Here is a 12,119-nt window from a genome sequence, read left to right as displayed (position 1 = left end):
AAAATCTTAGGGATAACTACCTTCTATTGTGGATATCAATGATCAATTAAAATGTGAAAAAAAGCATTTTATATTCTGCACAAAGCAGAATACAGACTGTTTCACTGATCAATATCCAGTCAGAAATATGTTAAATCTTGTGTGGACAAATGTCTGCCTTGTGCTGAGGGTGGTTGTGGACCCACTCACGCCCAAAACCAGCAAGGCTGGAATGTGGAGTTGTGAATTATTGTCTTCACGTACAAGAGCCCTGGTCAATTTTGTTTTGAAAAATATGTCTGTAATGTAGTAAATGATTGTGGCTCTTCACCTTGTGTGTTCCTGCACTGTTAGGGAAGAGTGAGAAACACAGCTGTAAAAAAATGTGCTACCAAAAAACCCTTCCAAAAATACCCCTGCAAAACTCACCAGTGGGCTTTTTACAAAGCCAGCCCTGCTTAACTGTTAGCTTTATTTTACAGAAAGGTAAATCACAAGGACTAAATCCACACAGGAGCTCTAAACCCACCATACTACTTCAATAATAAAATTTTTTGTTCAGTCACTTATATTTTTGTCAGCTTAAAAGCATGCAGGTGAAACTTAAAGGTATTCACAAGAGAGTTAATTTTAATGTTAGGGGGTTTTATGTATGAAAACAGTGATTTTTATAAAATGGCCTAAAAGTAATGTGAGAAAATATTTGCTGAGTGATATGGGTTGTTTTTCTGTCTTCAATCCCATTTTATTTTATGTGTACACACTTACATATATATGTGTGTACCTGCTCTATGCAAATGCATTCAAGTATAGAGCAGGTACTGTTTGTTAACTTTGACCGATTTCTTCATTGCTTTCCTTAGAATATTCTGTTATTTCTACCTTCTCCAAATAGCTTTAGAAGTGTTTTTGTGGCATTGTGTAACTAAAACCTCACTGAATTACAGTTCTGTCCAAGGGGAGTTTTCAAACACAGTTGGATATTACCTTGAAAATGCAATTTTTGAATAGTAATGATTCTTAAAAGTCTTCATTGTGGATTCTCTTCCTTCCTATGTCTGATCTTTAAAAATAAATTTCAATTATATGGGGCATTACAAAGCCATAATTACATAATGAGAAAATTTAGGTTATACATTTTTTTTAACATTTACTGCTGCCTTTTCTTTTATTAAGCTAAAACAAAATAGCAAATTCTTTGTTTGTATTTTTCCCACTTGTAGATTATTGTTTGAACACTGGTGCACCACCTCTCACACCACTGCACTAGGAACCACCTTACATTTCATTCTTGCACATATGTAATAATTTTACAGAATTTGAAAGAATGTACCATGGATGGAAACAAGACGTGTTCCTGAAGAAATGTTTTATTCAACAAAACTTGCCCAACTTGCCCAACTTGAGCATTTCCCAGGTAAAGGATCTGCCTTTTTTTTTTTTTTTTTTTTTTTTTTTTTTTTTTTTTTTTTTGTAAACGTTACTTGTTTGCTTAAACACTGTGGAGTGAGTGACCTAAGAAAAGCTTCTTGAGTTAAAAATGCTTTCTCCCAGAGTAATTTCTGAGAAGGGAACAATACTAAAATACTTACTAAAATAGTAAGCTGCTTGGAATCAAACCTACCTGATAATGCCATGAATACGTGAATTTTTTTTTTCTTATGTAGTAGAAAAAAAACCAAACCGAATGATCTCAAATCCAAATAGTTACCATAGTAACTCACGTTATGGCATATTATTTATGGACATATTGCAACATAATATTCATAATATGTTACTTTTTTCAGACCTTATGCTTCTGGTTGTTCACGTAACATTTGCACAGCTGAGTGAAAATGCCAGGTCTTTTCACTTGTAGCAAGCTAAAATTTCTCTGTACTATCAAAAAGTGCAGAATGATGTATTTTTGAGACCACTAGAAAAAAAATCATAGTTTTTTTTAAACTGTATTTAGATAATCAGTGCAAACCGGTGCTGCTAATTATTTTTGTCGCTGCCATGTTTTATGGGCTGAAGGGCGGGGGAGAGTAACACTGCAGCCACAACAAGTAGTACATTCGCGATCTGCTGATGGAAGTATCTGCTGATACTTCATTAAAAACTCCACTGAAACTGCTGAAAAGAAAGCAAACATGACTGGCTCTACCGTGGTTTGTCATGAATGCTTTTTAATAGTGTTTCTTATGATGTGAACGCAAGTTAGTCTGTAAAAGGCAGACTAATTTCTTAAGCTCTTGATGAAATTTCAAACTAATTTTATTGTTCAAGAATTGTCTTCAGGCAGGTATTTACTAAAATAAATCCCTATGCTCTTAGTAAAAGTAATGTTTTGTTCCTTCTGCATACATTTTGAGGCACAAAGAGCAGCTGGATACTCTACTGCTAAGGAATAGCAATGAAACTTGTTCACCTGGCTTTGCCATTTGCAGCCAGGGGCCAGAGTAGTTGCTCTGTCTCTCCCTGCTCTCTTCGTTTTCACACAAATACTGTTTAAAATAAATTAAGCTAGATGTTGCCATAACTGCCTGCAAAAGAATGCCATTGAATTAAAGGGAACAGCGTGGGAATCTGCACATCCAGGTCACTCCGAAATGCTTTGTCTTTGAAGCTGATCTCTTATGTGCATATTGAATATTTGGATATAAATATTTAGACACTTGAGTTGATTAAGTTTACTTAATATCAAGTATTTTTACATGCTATTTAATTTCCATGTTACACAGAGCAAATTTTTCAAAATAAGTGCTCCTGCCAGCAAGTGCCACTCCTTCCCAGACAGGAGCTTAGCTATCAGTTGATATTCCCTTCTCTGCTTGTCATTTTCATCATTTGGCACCTGTAACTATTTTGAACACAATTTGTGTCACTTACACGTGAAGTGTGTGACACCTGAGTGCCACAAATCATGCATATGCATCATTGCTGGCACAAATTTACATCTGTAATTATCTATACTCACAAACTGTCATTGTTATGAGGCCTTGTTGGAGACTGGCTGAAGAACATAACGTAATTAAGTTATCCTCTACACGCAAATTACGTCCTGGTCCATAATATTTTTTCTGCTTAAGAAGTTATTAAAATGTTTTAAAATAAAAATTAGTTTAAAATTGACTTGGATGAAAGAGAAATATTCTGTGTAAAAAGCATTTTTCAGGTCCTCTCTGTGCTGCACTTTATTTCAACTGTGAATGGACTTTCTGAAAAGGTATTAATACTTTATTGAGAACAGGCCTGTACCATTATTACTCTGGCCATGCAATTATCCCACTAATGAGCAAAAAAATAAGGGTTTTCCCCACATAGTTTTTTTTTTTCCACCACCATTTATATGGATTCTAGTACATCCTGTTGATAAATATTCTTGTAATTCCTAGTTTGCATTGGAAAACAAAGCAATAGTCACTAGCAATAACCACTCTAGTTCTAAACCATCCAAATTCAGTGATTGTGGTTGTACACATCTGAGATTTTCTTGCTATGGTTATTTTTTTGTAGGAAGACTGCAAGTTCACTCCGAGGTAGGGAGGTATTTTTGCCCATTCACTGTTTGATTATTGATGCAGCTGCTCTGCTACAAACACTGATAAATGCTGAGAGGGAGGGGAAAAACTTCCTCATGTGTAACCCACGATTCTTTTGTTAAATTGTCACTATGTAATAATTCAGTTGTAAAATATTTTTAGGTTGTAAGTACAGTTTCCTCAAAATGGCAACATATTTTTTCAATCAAAAATGCAGATGTTTAAATAAATCCAGTTTGGATGCTGTTTATACTATTGGAATGGTCATCTGAGAGCTCATGCACATGTCATGGCTTTTAGTCTGAGTATTTTGAAACATACTCAACTAGGATCCTTGAAGTGAAAATTTTGTATTGCCCCTCTGCTGTTTATCATTACTTTTTTTAATGCTTTCTCTTCCTCCTCACACTCCAGCCTTTGAAGAATTGTGTCTCTGTAGCCGGCTGATAGAGTTCATAGTGATTTTCAGGTTGGGAGTATCTGCATTTATTTGGAATATGTAGCTGGCAATGAAGACTCTTAACAGCCGTTTTAGAGCTGTTGTTTGAGAGCTGGCTGTTACCAACTGGTGCGGTTTTCTCATGTGCTGATGGGTGTTACTTATTTTTAACACCGCTCTTTTCTAAATTATAAGAGCAAGAAGAAAGAGCTGGTAAGGGTAAACATCACTGCTTTCTTTGAAATGTCATATTATTGGAATATTAAATGTTAGGGAAGGGAAGGCTAAGGGAGGGATTAAAAGTGAAAAAAAAAAAAGGAACAAGTAAAATAACTACTTGAAAGAAAATTTAATCACTCACTGCCTTATAATATCAGCGCGTCACACACTCCAAAAAGACAAAACAGAAAATGAAAAACTGGGTTTACAGTTGCAGAAATGGAAATAAAGGCCATAAAGAAGTCAGAAATTAAAACAATATATTGGCTGTACATAGGTATCTCTTTCCAGCTGACTTCTGACACCTGATGTTGGCCTGTGCATTTCCAAAGAAGCCATCTGCCAAGACCTGTTTTTAAAGCTGTTTAACTTGTATGGGACTTGTGTTTTTAAGCTATTGATAGGGACACATTTTGAGAGGTGTTTTTTTGGTGGTGGTTGTTGTTGTTGTTTTTGCATAATAATTCTGCTTCTTGTAGTGACCAATGTTTCAGTCTGCATACAAAATTGCTGAGCTTTGCTGACAGGAATGTTTTTCCTCCTCACCACAAGAGCAGCTCTAGTCCAACGTGAAATTGGAGAAGCCTTAGCAGAGTGTGTAGAGATCTTCCAGGTAACTCTTTGAAACTGTCATTTTGTTGTGCTAAAAGAACTCTTACGCAGAAAAAAAAAATGCTGCAGAAAATGTTTAAGAAAGCACATTAATTCTCAAATGAAACTTTGTAGAAATGCTTAGCAGCTGGTGTATGATCTGAAAAAGGTTCTTTCTTTTATTAGAAACACATAACTTTGGCATTCCCACTACTGCCAGGAAAGGTTATGCTGATATGAAGCAAAGAGAAGGAAGGAAAGAAGATTAACAAGTTCCCCGGCTTTCCATTTCTATGTAATAATGTGACTTGAAGAAAAACAAAACTAATATTCATTATATAAATGGAAATCCCTTTTGAATTTTGGTTTGTCTAGTTCCAAAACAGATTGGAAGATTTTTGGTCTTGTGAGGGAGTTTATTATTGTATTTTGGAAGATTGATCTGTTCATTGAAGTCAAGTAGATGGATGATGGCCTTTTGTAGGTTTGGGAGAGCAGGACACAACAAACGAACCAAAACCCCAGACCTTGAAGGTTCTAGGTTTAACTTCCATTTTAATAATTTTTGTGGTTCTGCATTTGTTGTCACCCTGACCAGTTTGGTAGATAAACACCAGTAGAGCTTCACTGACCTCAACTTTGCCATCTATGAATCTGTTACAAACTATAAAATTTGGAATTGCAGCAGGAAAGCATGCCAGTAAAAGCTATGCCTTTTACATTCCAAATATGCAGATATACATTCAATTTAATTTTCTAAATTTTTTTAACTTTTCTTTCCTTGTGGCGCAACTGATGAAAGCCAAAGTGTGGGTTTTTACCTCAATTAAATTAATTGATCTTAATAGTTTATCTACGTTAATCTGATTTTTGTGATATAAGTCTAGTTATGCCATGATAAAAATCATGGAGAGTATTTCTGTGGTGCTGCTGCTATGATGTGAAAAACAGCTCATTTTTTGATTAGTAACTAAATGGAAAAATGCAATATAAATAAAGGCATGTGTATCTCATAAAGCCTCATTTTTGCCTGACTTAATCAATCTCATTAGCCTTGTCACATAGTTACATGTATCAGTTGATCACAAACCACCACAAATGGGAAGATTGGAAACAGTGCCACTTTTCTTGGGGTTAAATTATATTTACATAGGAAACTCCTTTGTTTTCCCTTTCTTTTCCCACACACGAGGACATGCAGCCTTGCTGCATCGCAAGGGCCTGAGGAGAGAGACGAGGATGAGGAGGAGCTGTGAGCCTGACTGGCTTTATTCCAGGGAGGCTGTGATCAGTTGTGGAGAGAAAGGAGGGGCATCCTTCCTTTAGGGCTGGCAGGCTCTTTCTGTGCTTCAGATCAGGTAGGATTACTCCCACTCCTGCTTACTGCTGTGTGGTCTCAGGACTCATAATTGAACCCTTAAGGTTCAAGTTTATCTGCATGTATATTGTGAAGACAACTTACCTGAATTGCTAGCACTATTTTAATTTTGCTGCAGACCAGTCTTTTAGTTGCAGCTACCTTCCACTCTGTTGTCAATTACTTTGTAGTTAGATTTGGGCCCAATCAGTTCAAATAGCAGTGCCTTCACTTAGTCACTTAGATCCAATTTAGCTACCTAGAGAAGTGACTATTAACATTTATCACTTAAATAATCAGTGCCTTTTCAGAATGGCTGAGTACGGATGGGAGATAGAATCTTCTTGAAGGCAGATGAATTAGAATTTTTTGGCCAAGCAGAAAAAATCCTAGTGTTACACTGTCTTCATTGGTTGCTATGTTAAGTGAGATGGGAGATGAAATTCTGTGACCTTTTAAAAACAGGCAATTGCAGTTGCTGAGAAATTAGCATACATGAAATCTGTGTAGAATTGCATAACTGAAGTTGTATGAATGATTTAACATCGATACTACCGTTGCCCTGCACATACATTTAGCACAGATTAAATTTACTGTAGATCTTCTGAAATGTTTTTATAAATCTACATGTTAATCTGAATTTTTTAATATTATACCTTTAGTAGATAAAATGAAGAATATGTTAAATAAAGCAATAAAATATTGATTCGGAGCTGTTGATGACAGCATCAACAATGTATTAGAAGCCAACCCCAGGAAGCACTGACTTCTGTCTCATCTGCTTTAATGTGAATCTGAAATCAGCCATTTAAAGGTAAGGGATATGTTAATAGAGTTAAGTCAGTGTAAAATTGGCATGAAAAGAGGATGAAGATATAATACTGAGTCATTGGTTCAGAACAAAATGCAGACCCCATTAAATGTAAAAATTTTCACGACTGATGCATGGCATCTTCTTCCAGATGCAAGTTGTTCCTCTGATCCTTTTTAAACCAACTATTGGCACATGCTTGTATTTTGTGTATCTTGAATATCCATGTCAGGGAACTGAAAATATTTAAGTGCTAGAAATTCAAAAGAGCTGGTTTTGGGAGTTATCCCAGAAGTTCTAATGATTGTTTAAACTTATCATGGTGTTCCTAGTATGGATAAGGATATTTCCTTAGTCAACTATGCTTGGTAACTTAATATGACTATGCTCTATTGTCTTCTGCGTGACATGGCTTGGAAAAGCGTTAAATATTTCAGGTTGTGCTGGATGGATATAGAAAGTCACAAAATTGGCAAATGCATTTCAATATAGTATAACATGAATTATTAGAATTTTAATGCAAGAAAGCACAGACTCCTGCATATCCAGCTTTATCTTCAGTGCTGTTTGATGCTGGCTGTAGATATCTATCTGGTCAAGTCACAGAAGTAAAACCCCCATTGCAAGGCCCTCCCTTCCTGCAGGCCCCTCCTGCTGCAGAGGAGTCCCCTGTACCTCCTATGCACCTGTGCCTGGCTAGAGATTGTCCTCACCTCTGGCTCCTGGCCTGAGGGTTACAGGGAGGCTGTGGCTGTGTTTGTGTCTCCTGTAGCCCTGCAGGAAGGCTACACATGGAATCCACTTTCTACACTTCACCTTCAAATGGCTCTTGTAGCTTCCCTGGAAGTGCAGCATAAATTGAGATCTTAATATAGCACCTATGTGCAGTTGTTAAGAGGGGAGGGCCACATATCCAGGCCTCTGTTTGACATTTCTATAGCCTGATGCAAAATGCACTGGTTGCTGTAATTGGCTGATAAGTGGAGAAGATAGAAAGTGGTCTGGCTTGACGGCTACAAAACACTTCATGATTACATTGCCTAGCTCACCTCTTTGTTTCCTGTATCACTGTACCATGATTACGATTCTAATTAGTTTATTTTAATCACGATCAATACACCAGGGAGAAGCATCAGACAGCTAATATGATTTATTACATATTCCAAGAGCATTTGTCTCAGATTTGGCATTTCTGCTATCTGTCTCCAGAATGCCCCTGCCTGCTTGACAGCAGCCTGTCAGTGCTGCTATGATTGCTCTATGCAGTGACTTTAACTGCCAGCTTTTCCTGCAGCCTTGGAGAGTGATCGATCAGCACTACAATCACAGCTACACAGAATATTTTAACACTTGCCTATGGCCCTGTCAATTATGAAAAGATGGAGTATCAATGCACATTGCAATCTGGTGCTGTACCACTTAAGCATCAAACAGAAGACAAAAAGTAAACAGTGGTGACCGTCTTGATGAATATCTTTCTTCTTGGAAGCTTTTTTCCTTATAACTGATGTTTTACACATAGTTCTGGAGGAAGATCAAGAGCTGTCTTTGCAACATTAAGGATTCTTGAAGGTACTGTAAGTACTGAAGTAGTGGTAAAGAAATGCAGTAATGCTTAAGATTTTCATAAACTGTCTTTCAAACCTGGGAAGGCAAAGGTCAGGTGAGGTGGTGGTTTATTAGTATTAATGAATATAGGAGCAAGGGGAGATATTAAGGTTTTCTTCAAAATATACAGTATTTTACAGCTGAGTTTCAAGGCATCTTCTTTTCCTGAACCTCTAGTATGGGTGACTTGACCCTGGTTTTATTGATTAAACTTTTATTCTTCCCCAATGAATAATTTAAATTATAAGCAGTGGTCTGGTATGATTAGCAGGAGTGTAGTAGAGATTTTAAAGTAATACACTGTATCACCGTATGCTTCTCCTACTGAGTTGGATTCCTTCTGCATCATGGCACTCTGGGCTGAAAACTTTATATGCCACTTTGGTAACTTGATTACCAATTATCTTTTTTTAACAGATATGTACTCTTCTCTGATGCAGGAGGGGGCCAGTTAGGGAGCTGGTTTTGTTTCCCTGATTCTCCAGTCAGTCTCCAGCCTTGCTGGAGTTTCTGATTTGCGCCCATAGTTCAGCTGACCTAACACGGATATATCAGCTGTGCGGCAGTAAAGCATCCCCGTGACCTCTACATTTCCCTGTAGAGGAAATGTGTCAGTCATGCCAACATGTGTCAGTCCTGTTGAATGGGGGAGAAGGGCACGGTCCCCTCTTCACCCCAAACACAGTTGCAATAAGTTGTGCTATAGCACAAGGAATTTTTATATAGGGGGTGTAGGAAAACTCAGTAACTTGTAAATATGTAACTTTACAGATTTAATCTGTAAATCATAAAACTATGCAGCACAAAAGGCCAAGATTTGGACTGTGAACAATTATTTTAATGTACATAATGGTCATTATACTTTCACTACAGTTTTTTATCCTCAGGTGCTCTTGCAGGTCCCACTGATGTACCCCAACATTAGTCTGTGAGTCCCAAAAAGAAATGTAGCTCAATGTAGTGAATGCATGACTATATTATATATGAGACAGAAGGATATGTGCAGGTAGCACTGCAAAATGTCCTTAGATAGCAAATGGCATTCAGAGATATGACTTTTAAAATGTTGGGAAAAAAAAAAAGAATGACAACAACAAAAGAAAAAATACAAAGAGCTTCCCTTCTACTAACCCATAAACTGCAGCAAAACTCAGGGAAATGGCCAAAAATAATTATATCTGTTCCCCAGAAAACAGGTATTTTTTAATTACAAAGCTGCATTAGCTGGCTAATAATCCCCATGGTGAAGTTGTACACAGGAAATTGCCTGTTGCAGTTGCCAGGCTGCTGCTGCAGAGTCTGTTGTACCCCTGCAGGAACGTGCCTAGAGCCTCAATCAAAATGCTGTTGTCACAACACTCCTTGGAGTCCTGATAGCAGCCAGGGCTGTTATTGCAGCCTCTTTCCATGTCCTCTTTTATAATGTGCTTTGACGTGGCAGCAATGATCCTCTTAGCTCTCCTCAGGACAGGGAGATCCCTACATGGTGCTCCCAGTCCCTGTGGTGATGTGGAGCAGAAAGCGGTGCTGCCATGGGTTACATCAGAATGGAGCACGTTTCTGGAGGCCATGGGATGTGTGCACAAGCGCTTGGGCCATGGAGCAAGGAAAGGAGAGAGTACAGCCTGCTGCCCTCAGGCAGGCTTGGTTTCCCAGCCACTAGCAGGAGAAATAATTTCTTGGGACCTAATGCGTTGTTAGTAGAGGGAGCACTGCCATATCTTTTTCCTTTTCTTTATTTCAAATTAAGACTGTATTGGGGTGGGTTATTTACATATATATTACAGTCTCTGCCCTATTACAAATGTTGTATTTCTTATATAGTTTATAGAATACATCCTTTAGAAAAACTTTTGAATTTTTTTATTAGGCTGCTTTTCTAACAAAATAGAAATATATATTTAATAGAAGTATATATTTAATGAAAATATAGTACGTTTTCCCTGCAAACTGTTTAACGTACAGGCATATTTCAACCATTAGAACTTGGCAGTTTCCATGTGGATTCAGTTTTAACTCAGTCTTAAACGGCATCTTACTAAATATTTTTAGGCATTTTTAGAACTTGTTGTTTTGAAATAAAATCTGCCAGAGCAGTGAACCCATTTCAAAGGACAGATATGAGGGTATTCCAAATCTTAAAATTTTAGAATTGATCTGAAGATGGTGTTAGACAATATGCTTCGATAAAGTCTTTCCTGGGAATACTAAAGATTTTAAAGAGAGGTTGTACAACACAAAAGTTAAGATAGGACAATTCTACCTCTGTAGATCTAAAATTTTGGAGCCTAGAAAACCCAAAGGAATGGCATGTTCACGTCTGCTCACCTTCATATCACCTACAGTATTGTGTTCCATTTGCAGGGTTGTTACTTTAGAACAGATTTCAGAGAGTGACACGCATCCATATTTTCATCAAATTGTTGGTCTGATATAAAATCAATTGTGATCTCAGAGGCTTTTCTTTTTTATTCATTGGAGGATTAGATACCCTTGCCAGGTATTTAGTGTGTGTATATGGGGAAGAGGATTATGCCATAAGTGGGTCACAATCCCTGCTGATGCTGGGCATTAAAAGTGCAGCACAGAGGAGATCCAAGGTTGTGGTTTTCCAGAAGTGTTCTTGTGGCCACACTATTGCTGCTGATCCTTCAAAGAATGTTTAGCAGTGCCTGTCAGTTCAGTCTTTCTACAAGTTGCTGTTTGCTGTACTAAGGTCTTACCTTAATTTTTTTCTGATGTCTCAGGTTTAGTGGTTTAAAACTTTCTGACAACCATTATCCTTCAGTAATTTTCATAGAAGAAGAATCTCCATCTTAAATTTCAGAGCAGACCAATTCTGCATCTCAGTTGTGTTGGATAAGTTTTACATAGCTATGGATTTGTAACAATACACGTTAATGTATCTCCCTACACCTTGGCAGACCTATAGGACAATTTATTAACCATCTAGGCAAATAGCAGGAGATCTTTCATTTGGAGCCTGGAGGCTGTGAATTGATGTTCATTTTTCCAATGATCTGCAGTTGCTGAGAAAATATTTAAAGAATAGAAAATCAAATACCATGCGAAGGTAAAAATGTGATTTATAGACTGAATTTGAACTTGTGATATTGGTTGTTATGTATATATAGATTTCTTTTTTTAATCTTTTGTGTGTAATGGGCTATAAGCGCATTTTTTACTTTGAAGCTGTTAAAAACAACTTTCTCTCTTCTTAAAATGATTTGTTAATATTTTAATATATCTACATCCATTTGGGCTATAGAAAAGACAAAAAAGATCTGTGCTGCTTTTAATGTATTTTAGTATATGAAGCTGAAGAGCCAAATGCAATTCTTAAATGCAAGATGGTGGAAGATTTTACAAGGAACAGCATGGAACTGGACTTAAAATTATAATTTAATCTGTAACGCTATCTTTTATATCTATATTTGATAATTTGGATGCAAAGTAAAAATGCTTGGATTAGAGAAATGAAATTCAAATTAAGGCAGTTAAATTTAAAGGATGTGTGTTAATAACTAAAATGTGCTTATTTTTAAGGAGGAAATTGTTACTGGTTCAATGCTTAGATATATTTATGGTAAA

The 12,119-nt window shown here is 36.9% G+C and overlaps 1 long non-coding RNA gene across 1 annotated transcript; it reads left to right on the top strand.

The window, feature by feature from the left end:
* The first annotated feature begins 1,292 nt into the window (after nucleotides 1–1,292).
* On the top strand, nucleotides 1,293–6,104 carry LOC120756720 (uncharacterized). Its single transcript, XR_005702218.2, has 3 exons — nucleotides 1,293–1,396; nucleotides 4,719–4,774; nucleotides 5,945–6,104. It is a non-coding gene; the product is annotated as an uncharacterized LOC120756720 (long non-coding RNA).
* Nucleotides 6,105–12,119: the final 6,015 nt, after the last annotated feature.

Source organism: Hirundo rustica, chromosome 9 (assembly GCF_015227805.2).
Source record: "Hirundo rustica isolate bHirRus1 chromosome 9, bHirRus1.pri.v3, whole genome shotgun sequence".
Classification (NCBI taxonomy): domain Eukaryota; kingdom Metazoa; phylum Chordata; class Aves; order Passeriformes; family Hirundinidae; genus Hirundo; species Hirundo rustica.
This window is presented reverse-complemented; position numbering and strand designations above follow the sequence as displayed.